Source organism: Schistocerca cancellata, chromosome 2 (genome assembly GCF_023864275.1).
Source record: "Schistocerca cancellata isolate TAMUIC-IGC-003103 chromosome 2, iqSchCanc2.1, whole genome shotgun sequence".
NCBI classification, from domain to species: Eukaryota; Metazoa; Arthropoda; class Insecta; order Orthoptera; family Acrididae; genus Schistocerca; species Schistocerca cancellata.
The window spans coordinates 771,354,327-771,368,295 of NC_064627.1; the positions used below are offsets into that span (position 1 = coordinate 771,354,327).

Sequence of the window (13,969 nt, forward strand, 5' to 3'; positions counted from 1 at the left end):
TCTGTTACGTGTATCTGCTGTGTTTATTTAACGGTACGAACTTATGCACCAACCTAATATTTGCCTTAATAGGATCCAGCTATACTATACTAAAACACGAAGAACACTCAACGAGACGACAATGCTTCGGTGTGATCTCGACTCCGGACTGCGGATCCCAGGTAATAAGAATAAAAGGTCTATTTAATTTTCAGGAAAGAAAGATTGAGCGTTTCTTTTTCTCTTGCATATTGGATATGAAAGAGGGAAACCAGTAACAAAACAAATATGAGAGTCTTGCGTCATGAAAGATTGAGGACTGTGTACAAATTTGATAATCCGAGCAAAATAATTAATAGGCCACAGACATAAGACGAGATAATGTCAACTGCAGTACATTATGAAATACGCCTACGTAAAAGCTCTACATTTCTCACCTATATGACTCAAGCCGGGAGAGGAAGATTTTTGAACACTGGCGTAGCTCAAGAACAGAGAAAGTACCGCAGTGGTCAGCCAATACCGCTGCACACTTGAGTCTCATGGGTTCCATGAGATTACTGTCGCATTCTGGAGAAGTCGAATTTCCAGTTGTGGAACAGTGGTGAGGGATATTGGCTATCTGCATCATATATTCCAAGCATATCCCGGACGTGTACCGAGATTTATGTCGGCTCTACCCTTCAGCATGTTGCCCACCAACTGAGCTCTTTGCGACGGGGCGAGACCGTCTTTAAAATAGCAGTAATCCTAGAAACCACCGCAAAACGTCAGCACGAAGGTGAGAAGGCGCCTTCGTGTTGTTAAAGAACCGTGGCAGATGACATGTAGGTCATGTATTGAAAGATACTGATTCCTTGTAATAATATCAGTACAGTAGAGCTCCCGCAATTCGACCTAATTGGGGCTAACGTTACCTCGAATTACAAAAAAATTGGATAATACGAAAATATCACTAGAGCGATGGGTAAATCACGAATAAATGTTTAATGAGCACAATCATGACTAAAACTATTAATAAGCTGCACAGTACATACCCATGTTACATGTCCATATATGGGCACACATTTCCAAGTTGCAAAAATATAAGTTATATTTTAAACAAATTGTCCATAGTCCTTTGTTTGAAAATAGAATCTCATTTTTTAGCAGCGATGTCGTGCCACTTCTAAGAAGCATGGTGTCGGAGTACCTTCCGCTTGCTGCTCGATATAACACAATGTCACATCTAGAGCCGCCAGACCCTTGTTGTTTTGAGAGATCATTGATACTTATCACTGTCTTCAGTGCGTCCACTAATCATTTCAACAACTGCAAGAGCGATCGCTTCAAAATGTTCATTCATTCTGAAACATGACTAGCATTCGCATTTTCACAACCAGCAAGCTTTCTCATCAGTTCTGCAACGGTAGGTCATCTTCCTCTCTACTGTAGGTATACGTTTCATTCCGTAAAATATGGTTCCAAGATTTTTTTCAGTGTCTCCGCCTTTGTTTCAGACTATGAATCGGCTGTCCAGTAAACTCCGTCTTTCATCGAAGTTTTTTCAGAAGTTCTTTGCTCGTTCCTTCTCCTTCTGTTGTTTGTAGAAGCGTCTGAAGCAAACGACGACGATACCTTTTTCTCACGCACTGTAAAACATCTTGGTACACAGGCTGTATTAAACTCGTCACGACAGTGGGTAAGAACAACGCGCGAATACCGTCACATCGTAATTCTTCCTCATCAGGTTGTAAATCAGCACTGTCAAGCGTTAAGATTGCTTTGGAAGGCACGCTCATTTTCTTTAGGTATCTCTTGCTCTCTGGAACAAAATCCTCGAAAAACCACTTCTTAAAAATATACTTGTCCATCCAAACACATTTTTGGTGGACATATGTAACAGGCAGTGCAAAAGCAGTAGCTATTTTTAAAAATGGTTCAAATGGCTCTGAGCACTATGGGACTTAACATCTTAGGTCATCAGTCCCCTAGAACTTAGAACTACTTAAACCTAACTAACCTAAGGACATCACACACATCCATACCCGAGGCAGGATTCGAACCTGCGACGTAGCAGTCGCGCGGTTCCGGACTAAGCGCCTAGAACCGCGAGACCACCGCGGCCGGCTAACTATTTTTAAAGTTCTAGGCTCAGCAGACTTCCTTATCCCCAGCAGTTCCATTTACGGTATCACTTGCATTCGATGTAGCAATAACTGTTAACCGCTCTTTACGTTTTTTTGCAGTCTTTTCTTCTTTGAGGTTAGAGTTTTAGATGATAGCATTTTATAATTTAGCCCTGTTTCATTACAGTTATACAGCTGATCAGGAGTAAGGTTTTCTTCTTGTATACTTTTGCTTAATTTCTCACAAAATTGTGTGGCAATTTGAGAATCCGCAAAAAGTGTTCATCGCATTTTCAAGCTGCCTTACGCCGTATCGCTTCTTCACCTGTCCAACCATCCTGAAGTTGCAGCAAAATCGTCCTCACATTCCTCCAACTCATTTCTAAAAAGTACAGCCTTTTCTTGCAATATAGGCTCTGAAAAGAGATTTCCTTTTTGTCTTTGTTGAGTAAACCAAACGAACAAAGCTTCACTCGGTTTTTCTTTTTCATACTCAGATTTTTTCATTGACTTCAGTTCAAATGACGAAATAGAACACTTGTTTGATAAAAAACTTCTCAATTTTGTCTCTGTTTCCATGCCAATCTCCAACTGTCACTTTACCAAACTCCACACTCAGCAGCAAGTTATTTTAATGTTTCTCCCTTGGCTAGTGTTTTCAGGGCCTCCAGTTTCACATTCAACGCTACAAATTTTCTTACTCCAACCACTCATTGTAATTGATGAATTAAAACATCAAGAAACACACAGTTACATATGTTCAGACACTGTACATACATACAATACTCTAAAATTAACGCGATATCGTTGGGCTCACTGCAGTACAGGCTGAACAACCAGCTACAGTACGTACAACAACGGTAAGCCAATATTGTAAAATGTGTACTGTATTGTTACTTAGGCGTACTGTATTTTAATGACCACTGTCGCTGAGTTGACACGAGATCCCGATTATTGAAGGGTAGAGAGAGAAAGAGCAAGCGCACTTCTCAAACATAACAGTACATGCCCATCTGTGATATAAATGTATTAGCAGTCTGAGGTCAAGGTTATTTCTGTGCATTACGAACGAAAACAGTTTTACCTGCACTGTACATGAAAAATTGAAAGGAAGTTCAAAATGCGACACATTCGAAAGTGCGTAAAACGTACTTGAGGACAACATATGAAAACGGATTTTGCTCCCGTTGTATGTGGAATTTCAACATCCTTGAGACCAACTCGAATTACACGGAACCTCGAAATACCGAGGACCTACTGTATACAAACACGGCCGATTAGGCTCGTCCGTTTGAGTGATCTTCGTGTTTAGTTTTGGTGTAATTATGTATTTCCGCTTCTTCGGCGTTCGTCCCACTGTGGCCGAGTTCACTAGTGATGGAAGGCCGTGCGTGCCAAATGCCTGTAAAATATGTGATCTCTGGTATGTGCATATTCTACGTTTATTGTTTGTATATTGTGCGACCGATGCAGAGGCGGGGAAAATTTCCACGATTCTGCAACATGAATTCAGGAAATCACCTTAAAATCACATCTAAGCTTGCTGATGTACCAACGTCGGGTAATCGTCAGGATTCTATAACAGCCTGGCACGCTTCCCTGCCTCGTAAGTTAGCACTTTTAAGCGTAAATCTATATTAATAGGGCATTAGACGTCATTTAAACAAACTCTAATCATGCTCACATCTCATTTTTCACCCGCACTCCTGAAAATGAATAGGATTTCATTGATAATTTATAAATTTTATTTCCTGCCTACTTTTACACGAATTGCTTAAGTTACTCAGTTAATCATAAGCAGAAGACTGGTAGTTATTCGCTTGCTCCAAACTTAACGTTTCTTGTCACAGATTTGATGCGCCAGTATCGAAGTTCTAGATTTTCCTTCTTAAAGTCCTTAAAGTGAAGATGCAGTCTGGCAGTCATGGCCTGGCGCTTCCGTAGTTGTAGAAATTCGTTCTGCGTTGCTGATTTACAAATGGATATATAAAAATGAACGTTTTCATTACTGATCTTTATTTTTTAACAAAAAAGTTATTTGATTTGACTACAATAGTGACAAGGCTACATTTTTTGTGTTTCGTAGCTCAATCGGTAAAAACGGAACCTTTATAGGATCTCTTTGTTGTCCGTTTTCCTGTCTGTCTGTCTGTCGGTCCGCCCGACTGTTAAGAAACCTTTTTCTCAGGAACGGAACCAGGGATCAAGTTGAAATTTATGTCACATACTGAGGTCAACTTGAAACTCCACATCTACGTGCTGTACTCGCTCCTAGATAGCTGGTGATGGATAAATTCCGAAACGTGTCGCATGAGCAACATCATCATTCCCTGCCTGATGTTTGACTTTTACTATCGCGACCCAGTCAGCCTGAATGGAGAACCACTGATGTTACAGTAATGTCACCTGCCTCCTGCATGACTTTCTGTCACATTTGTATCACTGGAATTAAAACATTCTGGAAAATATTGGACCCCTGGGACCGATATCTTACCAGTATCAATAGGCAAAAATGGTGGAGATTTTCGATTCTCAGAATGGATGAACTGTCTATATGCATTATTAAGTTTGTATGGAATCCTCAGTGGGCGAGTCCTACTCGCCCCTGGGCAGTATTTTTACGAATTAAAGTTATTTTTTATCTTTCGCGTATTTTAATTGTATACTTCATTTACTCTATTATTATAGCTTATTGCCTTTCCAGTGTCTGTTTTTGTCATTGGTTGGGCCCTGAAATGTGTGACTGGACAAGCCTATGAGGCAACGTGTTCCTAGAAAATGAGCATGAACCAGAAACAAATGCTGTGTATTGATAAAGAAAAAGGTATACGTTAAAAGTGTTGACAAGATATTGCAGCAAATTAAAAAAGTATTTACAAATTGTTCAAATGGCTCTGCGCACTATGGGACTTAACATCTGAGGTCATCAGTCCCCTAGAACGTAGAACCACTTAAACCTAACTAACCTAAGGACATCACACACATCCATGCCCGAGACAGGATTCGAACCTGCGACTGTAACGGTCGCGCAGTTCCAGCCTGAAGCGCCTAGAACAGCTCGGCCACACCGGCCGGCAAGTATTTACAGAATACTAAAAAAAATTCACAATGGAGGCCATGTTTAAAGATGTTAAAGTAGACCAGATCACTCGAAGACACACTGAAAGTGACCTGGAAAACATTAACATACAGAATCATACGTAAAAGGGGAGATGCGAATTGGAGAAACAAACAGTAACGCGCGACAAAGAAAAAAAGGGGCAAATAGTTACACAGAGTATGAGATTTTGGAATGTAATTTATTAGTTACTATATGTTAATATATCAGTGCAAGAACTGGTTTTTACCTGATAAACTGCTCTTATTGCTTACAAGATGTATGTAATCTTTTTCTTCAGCATAACTTCACTCTATAATTTTTTCTGTAAGTAGTAGTATCCGCAGGGAGTTCTGCAAGTACTAGCTGCTCTGACTGTATTCCTTATGTACATTAATTACTCTATCCTGTCGGCCTGCTTCTAGCCACTGACAGCGTTAACCGTCATGCCGAGTAGCCATACAGTTACTGGTCTTCCGGGAGCGAGAAGTTTTAGGTCCGTGACGGCGAGAGTGATGTCTGACGTTAACTTGCGCTGCCACGCCTCGTTGCCCAGTGCACGTAGTAAACGGGGCTCTGGAGTTGTGTTTGGTGGCAATGTTCACAGCTGGCTGCCTTGCTCAGCTTTATTTCAACCAGTCTGTTCTTACGCGGCACTGTGCTGTTGATGATTTTATGTCACGTATTCCCGGCTTTTCTCGGTGCAATGCTTTCAGTTAAGTTCTTCTAAAAGTGATGTTGTCTTCCGCCGTTTTCGTTTCCATTTTGTTCCTTCCAGGTTTACCGCAAAGTGAATGGTGTACTTCCCGCGCGCGCCCTGTCCTTATGGTGCACTATGCCATACAGCATATAGCTTTTCGCAGAAGTAGCAGTGGTTCACAAACCGTAGTGTAAACAGTGTATGTTGTCCCTTCGGAAGATTGTGTGTATTCGCTTCTTCAGATACTAGACTGAATCGCTCGAAAATACTCTGAATGAATAAGACTGAACGCTGAACTATATGTCTTCTAAACCGAGCCCAAAGGCGTTAGCCGCTAGTGTGCACGTTGTCTGCTTCAGGATTCCACGCTGTCACAGCATCGAGAACACGATTCTGGCGATCTCCTGCTCTCTCTCTCTCTCTCTCTCTCTCTCTCTCTCTCTCTCTCCCTCCCGAGTTGCTTGGCATCAGCACTATGTGGAAGGCCTCTGACGAAACAATCTAATTTTATTAAATCAGCTTTTTCATGTAGATCCAGGTACCGTAATTGTTGACAGGAGACCTTCTCATCCCCCTAATCACGTACATTACATTCAGATAGCTCAGTCAGTGTTGTGTTGGGCACGAGTTAGGTTATCGACACATCTTCGAATAAACTTATTACAAAGTGCTCTTCTCAACGTCGTCGACATCTTCATTAAAATTACCCGTAGAATTGGTATATACCACGCATACGGCTGTTATGTTTCAAACAACTAAGCTCTTTAGGTTATTTTTGAGACTTAGTGGTGGCGGATCCTGTTGTACAACTCATTTGACGAGTTTAATTTTTTTGTGCACCGTCTTTTCACTATTACGCAGGAGTACACGAGATTCCCGCAGATTTATTAAGATCCTTGGGAAAGGCTACCGTGACAAAACTATTCCACTTGGTAAGTAAGATATGAGACAGGCGAAAATACTTTCAGATGTCAAGAAGAATGCAATAATTCCAATTCCAGAAAAGGTAAGTGCTCATAAATGTAAAAATTACACAATCTGCAGTTTAAAAAAACTGTGTTTGCAAAATATGTATGTGAATTATTTACAGAAGAATGGAAAGATTCGTAGGAAATCGACCTCGGGGAAAATCAGTTTCGTTTCCAGACAAAAAGGAACAAGCGAGCCAATACTGAGCCAATGAATTATCTTAGAGGATACACTGAGGAAAGCCAAACCTGTGTTTATACTAACTGCAGATTTAGCGAAAGCGTTTGACACCGTTCACGGGTTATTTACTACCTCTAGAGAAACCAGACAGTTGTTAGAAGAGTCAAAGGAATTGAAAGAGAAGCAGTAGTTGAGAATTCCCGGTATTATTCACTCAATGCACTGGGCAAACAATAAAGGAAAACAAGGAGATTTCTGGAAAGAGAATCAAAACTCAGAGAGAAGAACTAAAAAAACCTTGCCTTTGCCGATGGGATTGTAAATCTGTCGTAGATAGCAAAGGGCTTGAAACGCAGTTGAACGGAATGGGTAGTGTGTTGAAAAGAGGTAAACAGGTGATACTCTGCGACTTACAAGGACGCGCTGAAAAGAAATGCCTCCGAAGTTTTCATTTTAAAACTCTTAAAGCTTTTTTCAATAAAACACGTGTTATTAACATTCGACATCTTCATTCTACATGTCTACATATTGGCAGCCTTCTGCCGCTAGTGGGCTCCGAATTCTGGGTTCACTGTCGTGGATCATCCTCCATACATTCCCAAATTGACCCCATTCGATTTTAATCCTTTTCCAAAAGACAGAACACCGAGGACTTCACTTTGATAGTAGTGAAGCGGCGCAAGTCAGAGGTGAGGTGGTGGCTCCGTCAAGGAAGTCAAACATTCTACAATGATCCTAGCAATTGACTGGTCTCTTGTTAGGAGAAATGTGTTCGTCGCCAGCGTGACTATATTGAGAAATAAATATGCAGACATGAAAATAAATTTGTAAAATCATCAGTAACATTTGTTTTGTTTAAAAAGCTGTAAGATTTTCACACAAAAAATTCGTTGGCTGTACTTCTCAACACGCCCTCATGGTTTGCGAAATGAGACACGGAAAGTAGTAGGTGTGTATTGTTATTTGGACAGCAAAGTAACGTAAGTAAGAGGATAAAAGATTCAGACTGTTAACAGCAAAAAAAGCGTTTCTGAAAAAGAGAACAGTATTATCGAATATAAATTTAAGTATTAGGACATATTTTCTGAAGGTATCTGTCTGCAGTTTGGCCTTTTGTACGGAAGTGAAAAAACAGCCGATAAACAGCTCAGAAGAGAATGGTCCAATCCGACATTCCGAAACCTGCCCTGAAATTTTTTATGCGGCAGGAATACAAAGAAGAAAAACAATGTCAAAATTTTAGCTGCTATGACACACTGGAAGTATTTTTTTAAGGATGTTGAAAATTGTCAAATTCGTACCTCTAGGCATCTGGAGAAATGTACACCCCAGCCGAAGCTGGGCACATATGATTTGTTTAGTGCACATCGGTAAACAGCTAACATGACACAACGCGAAGGCGAATATCAGTTTCCGTTGATAATTTCTATGGCAAAATAAATTGTTCAAATGGCTCTGAGCACTATGGGACTTAACATCTGTGGTCATCAGTCCCCTAGAACTTAGAACTACTTAAACCTAACTAACCTAAGGACATCACACACATCCATGCCCGAGGCAGGATTCGAACCTGCGACCGTAGCAGTCGCGCGGTTCCGGACTGAGCGCCTAGAACCGCTAGACCACCGCGGCCGGCAATAAATTGTTCACGGTTACTATTTGCTCTAATTTGCAATTCATTTAATGTACATAACAATCAGCAGTTGCCTTTGCCGTATCGCTAAGTGTTAACAATGGGGATAAAACTGAATTAATTTTCTTTGTGATTCTTCGTGTATGCTTGCTAATAGCACCTGTCTTTGTGCATGTTCCCGAGTTCACAATAATGTGGAATAAATTAATATTCCCATCCCTACAAAGATGAAAATGAAGAACGTGATGTGCTATCTAAATCCCTTATTTTTGTTGAATACCTACATGTGTGCTGTTTTAATAGTTAATTTATTGAACATTCATTTGAACGATGTCGACATTTCGTTAAAAATTTTGGAAATATTAGACGTAACAGGAAATAATCCGGACGATTGCGTGAATTGCGATTCGAACGATGATGTGTTAATTAAAGTCCATAACAAAAATGGAGTACCTTTCAACCCCAAAAACAGGACATTAATAGCTTTCAGTGACAAAGAAAATGTTATAGTTTTTTTAGTTAAGCGATGGTGGGAAAGAAACAGACTTAAGCAGTGTGCAAAGCTAGTTTCATTTCGTAAAATCTGAACATGAATTGTATAAATGGAAGAAACACTTACATGAAGTACTAAATATGCGCCAAAATGAAACTCTGTTAAATATGAAAGAGTAACTAGTCGAAAGATTTAGAACTCGTCGCCAGCGTCAGCGCACCGTTACCTACAAGACTGGGCGCTCTGAATTCCAAGTGACACGAACGTTACTGACTTAAGCTTCTCCGATCTGGTTACACAGATTCAGGAAATTAAACGGAAAAATAAGTCGGAAGATTACAAAGTCTACCTCAAGCAAACCTGTAGAGGAGGCGTCATTAGTAGCTAATACTATAGAGAAAATCGTAGCTGACGTGAAGACGAAGCCTCTTTTATCCCCTAAAATGTTGTGGATAAAGCCAGTCATTCGGGTTTTTGCAAGAACTGCCTGCAATCCGCACTTTATCAGATCGAGCGACAAAAAGACGGAGACATTTATGCAGTCGATGAATGCTATGACACATTTTATACAATAATGTTAAAGATAAGTATCTTTGGATTACTGTTTCCGCAGCTTTATATCTCTCTTCGGTAACATCAAGGCAAATTAGGCCAAAAAATTAAAAACCAAGGGCTGTTTAATTGCAAACATCTTGTAATCAACGTAGCAAAATTTGGAAAAATGCCAAAGAAGAATTTTAAGTGTTACATCCGAAATTGCTATTGTTGGGCTCTTGGGCTAAGCCTAATGACACCTTTGTCTTTAGAAGGGCGACCGAAAGAAATTCGAATTCCATCCGGAACTAATAGTGTGATTCAGCTTGTCGACAAAAAATCAGCAGCATAAGAATTTTTCAGAAAATTGTCGGACAATGTAATCGGTTGATAGCGGGCTTCCCGAGATGTCAACGAATTGTGAGTTTGGTAATGGAGGTATAGGTGTATGGGGGGGGGGGAGGGGGGATCAGGGGTGGAGGGGAACTGTGAGGGGGTGTGTAGTGGGGTAACAACTGAAGATTGGAAATGGAAAATGTTCTCTTAAAACAGAAAGACCTGTTGACGATTTGAGAGTCCTCAGAATCTAGATTTGACTGATCTTGTCGAAGCCTTTATGGGAATGAACGGAGACAACCGCGGCTTAATTTTCTTGTGGTGGCGTCGTTAAGTTTCTCCCGGCGTCTGCAGACGTATGACAGGCACTGTTAACTTTACCCACGCTTCGTTCATGTTTTTGCGATGCATTTTACGGAGGTCTTCTCATCGGCATTGGGCATTCATAGCTGCCGACTATCTTCAGAGCGACAACTCAATACTTGAAAATGAAATATCACCGCTAGAACTCTACAACTTGCAGTTTCTTCTTTTTCCTGGCTTTATCCTACATTTTCATTCACGGGATGTTAATACATACAGCAGAATTCACTACCTTACTGTTACAATGAGGAAGAAAACTATATGATGCCCTCATAATAATTCTGAGTTTTTTTATAACATTTTACGTGATAATACTTAATGTTGTGATGGTTAATGGAAATATATTTAATGATAGAAAAGCGCTCTATAATGCAAATTTATAAATGAAAAAATAAAAATTAATGTTTGCGCCTGGGTTCAAACCAAATAATCTACATGATTATTTACATGTGATGTATTAGGACAAAGAAAGGAACCTGCGACCACTGAAGACAATGCCACAAGTTACCCCAGAAACGTAACACAGCACACAAATATGTCATGCTGACACATGTAAATCCACGTTATCGTGGAAGTTTAAACCTTCGAAACGTGTTATGGTTATAAATAAACAGCGACCGGTAACACTTAAGTTGTTGCTTCATTCGATAACCTCCGTGTGTTAGGCGGATGTGATATCCGCTTTTTCGCAATTACTATCTTTATTTGAAACTTTTAAATACAAAAATGAATATAATGTATCACAGTATCTTATATGTTCCAGGAATTTCTTTTAATCATTTTGATCAAAGAAACGTGTAGTCCTTCCCGATTGTTGCTCTAAACGATTTTTTGACGCATCAATGAAGGCTGGAGATGCACTGAGGATCTTCGTGTGTCCGCTAGGTGTTAGGTGTGTCTGGAGAGGTGGAGCCGAGTCACGCTGCCAGTGATACTTCACACTACGCGAGCTCCTCTTATAGCAAACTGAATGAATAAATCTCTGGTAAGCCGAATCAAACAAATAAAAAACTGAATAAATGATTTCTGGAAAACTGAAAAGATTCCAGAATAGTGGAAACTAGAGTTAATTCACCCGCTACACAAAAAGGAAGACAAACAAAACATCAACAATTACAGAGAAGAGCACTTCTCCCAGTGGAGTACAAAATATTGTCAAAAGTTCTCCTGGACAGAGTCGTAGAAATTTTAGACAACCAACTGGAAGAAAATGGGGGAGGTTTTAGAAAGGGAAGATCCTGCACAGAACAGATTTTTAACCAAAAATCAATAATTCGCCACAGAATGTTAACCAGCAAACCTTTAATGGTACCATTTGTTGGTTTCAAAACAGCATTTGATTCAATAGACAGGGCAACAATAGATAAAATCAGTAGAGAATTTGGTGTTACAGCATAATTACCAAACATAATACATGAAACTTTAACAAAGACGATATCTAAAGTTAAATTTATGGGAGAACTACCTCAGCCATTTGAAATAAAAACTGGTGTTACTTAAGGGGATGGTTTATCACATTTACTGTTTAACTGCGCTTTAGAAAAAATTACAAGGAGCTAAAGAATCACAAAAATGAATCATTAATTCTAGGAAGAAAAACAAATATAATTAATATGAACTGCCTGGCTTTTGCAGACGATTTTGCAATACTATCAGAATATTTGACAGACGCTGTTATTTGAATAAATCCTCTGGAAGAAACAGCAAACAGAACTGGTCTCAAAATTTCAGCTGAAAAAACAACATTCATGATGAACATAAAACATGCACCAAAATTCATAGATACACAAACCGATAAAACAAACTATATGACAGAATAGATAAGAAAAATTTGCGGTTGATGCAAGAGTTATGAAAATGGAGAGAGCATATGGTTTAACAAACAATATTTAAAACAAGAAATGCATATGTACAAAAACCAAACTAAAACACTATACCACAGTGGTTCGAACAGAATGTTTATATGCATGTGAAAACCTGACAGTGAACTACAAAAAAAAAAAAAAAAAGACGGCTCTGAGCACTATGGGACTCAACTTCTGACGTCATTAATCCCCTAGAACTTAGAACTAGTTAAACCGAACTAACCTAAGGACATCACACACATCCATGCCCGAAGCAGGATTCGAACCTGCGACCGTAGCGGCCTCGCGGTTCCAGACTGCAGCGCCTAGAACCGCACGGGCACTTCGGCCGGCAGTGAACTACAAGCTAGGCAAAATAGTGGTACTTGAAAGACGCATAGTTAAAAAAATAATGGGTGCAATACAAATTACAGATGGTCAGAAAATGGAAGCAGTGAAGAGTTCTACAAAAAATACGGAGAAAATATCGGAAGTAATGGCTGAAAGAAGATTAATCTTTTTTGGACACATCTACCGAATGAATGAGAAAGGCTCACGAAGCAAGTATTCATGTATTTCTGGAAAAAGAAATAGACCATTGTGTTGATTACATAATTAAGGAAAGATCTAGAAAGAAACAACATCAAAGAATCGGAAATAACAGACAGAAATCTTTTCAACAATAAAATGTTAGATTTATAAGAAATAAGAAATAGGGAAGAATATGAGCGGAAGAAAGCAAAAGACGACATGAGGAGAAAGCGAAAGAGTATTGGAGAAATATAAAATAACAAGGAAAGAAGAGAATTGAAGTTGTCATGTAATACGAGTTGGTCAATATGAAAACAAAACAATAATAGTGTTTCTTCATTGATACCAGAAATCTTTCGGTTTCCTAAGATACATTCATTTCAAGTGAAATGAAGCTTAATCATTCGTATTTAAACGTGGTATTTAAAACCAACTAAAAGGACAAGTTTTCAGCTCTATAATTAAAAATTCAAGGTATTATTTGAGAGTTTTTTGCCCAAGGGTTCACTTCTTTTTCTCCGAATCCCAGGTCTTTATTTAGTATTAAGTGGCGTTGTGTGTGTGGGTGGCGTTATCTTGCAGTTTTCGTGTACTCCAGAACAATGTAAGTAATAAATACGTTTGTGTCATTCGCAGTTTGTTCATAAGTGCCATAGTTTACAAATTTCCCCACTAAGCTATATAAATGAATTGCTTTTATTTCTGGAATAGCATTTGCCTTCTGGCTTACCGCAAATTGTTCTCTGTGCTATGTTTTTTACTGACTCGTTGCAAGTACAGATTTTAATCGAACCGTTAAAAAATCTGTTTCCGCCCGGGATCGAACCGGGGACCTTCCGCGTGTTAGGCGGATGTGATAACCACTACACCACGGAAACCGCTTGAGCTCGGAAACTGCACCCGAGGTAGTTGCCTAACAGGTTTCAACACTGGCAGTTACGTACTGATGGCTGGAGCGCCGGGCTCTACATAGAGCTGATATTATCCTGTCTCGTAGCTTTATAAGTTCATTTCATTTCACCTTAGAGTCCATATTAATTCCCAAGAAACTGTGTTTATTCCACGATTTTGGAGGAATGATCTTTATTTACTTCTACGGTGTTCAAAAATGGTTCAAATGGCTCTGTGCACTATGTGACTTAAATTCTAAGGTCATCAGTCCCCTAGAACTTAGAACTACTTAAACCTAACTAACCTAAGGA

At 39.5% G+C, this 13,969-nt stretch overlaps 1 non-coding gene across 1 annotated transcript; it reads right to left on the minus strand.

The window, feature by feature from the left end:
* Positions 1 to 13,572: 13,572 nt before the first annotated feature.
* Positions 13,573 to 13,645, minus strand: Trnav-aac (transfer RNA valine (anticodon AAC)). The gene has a single exon. It is a non-coding gene; the product is annotated as a tRNA-Val (tRNA).
* Positions 13,646 to 13,969: the final 324 nt, after the last annotated feature.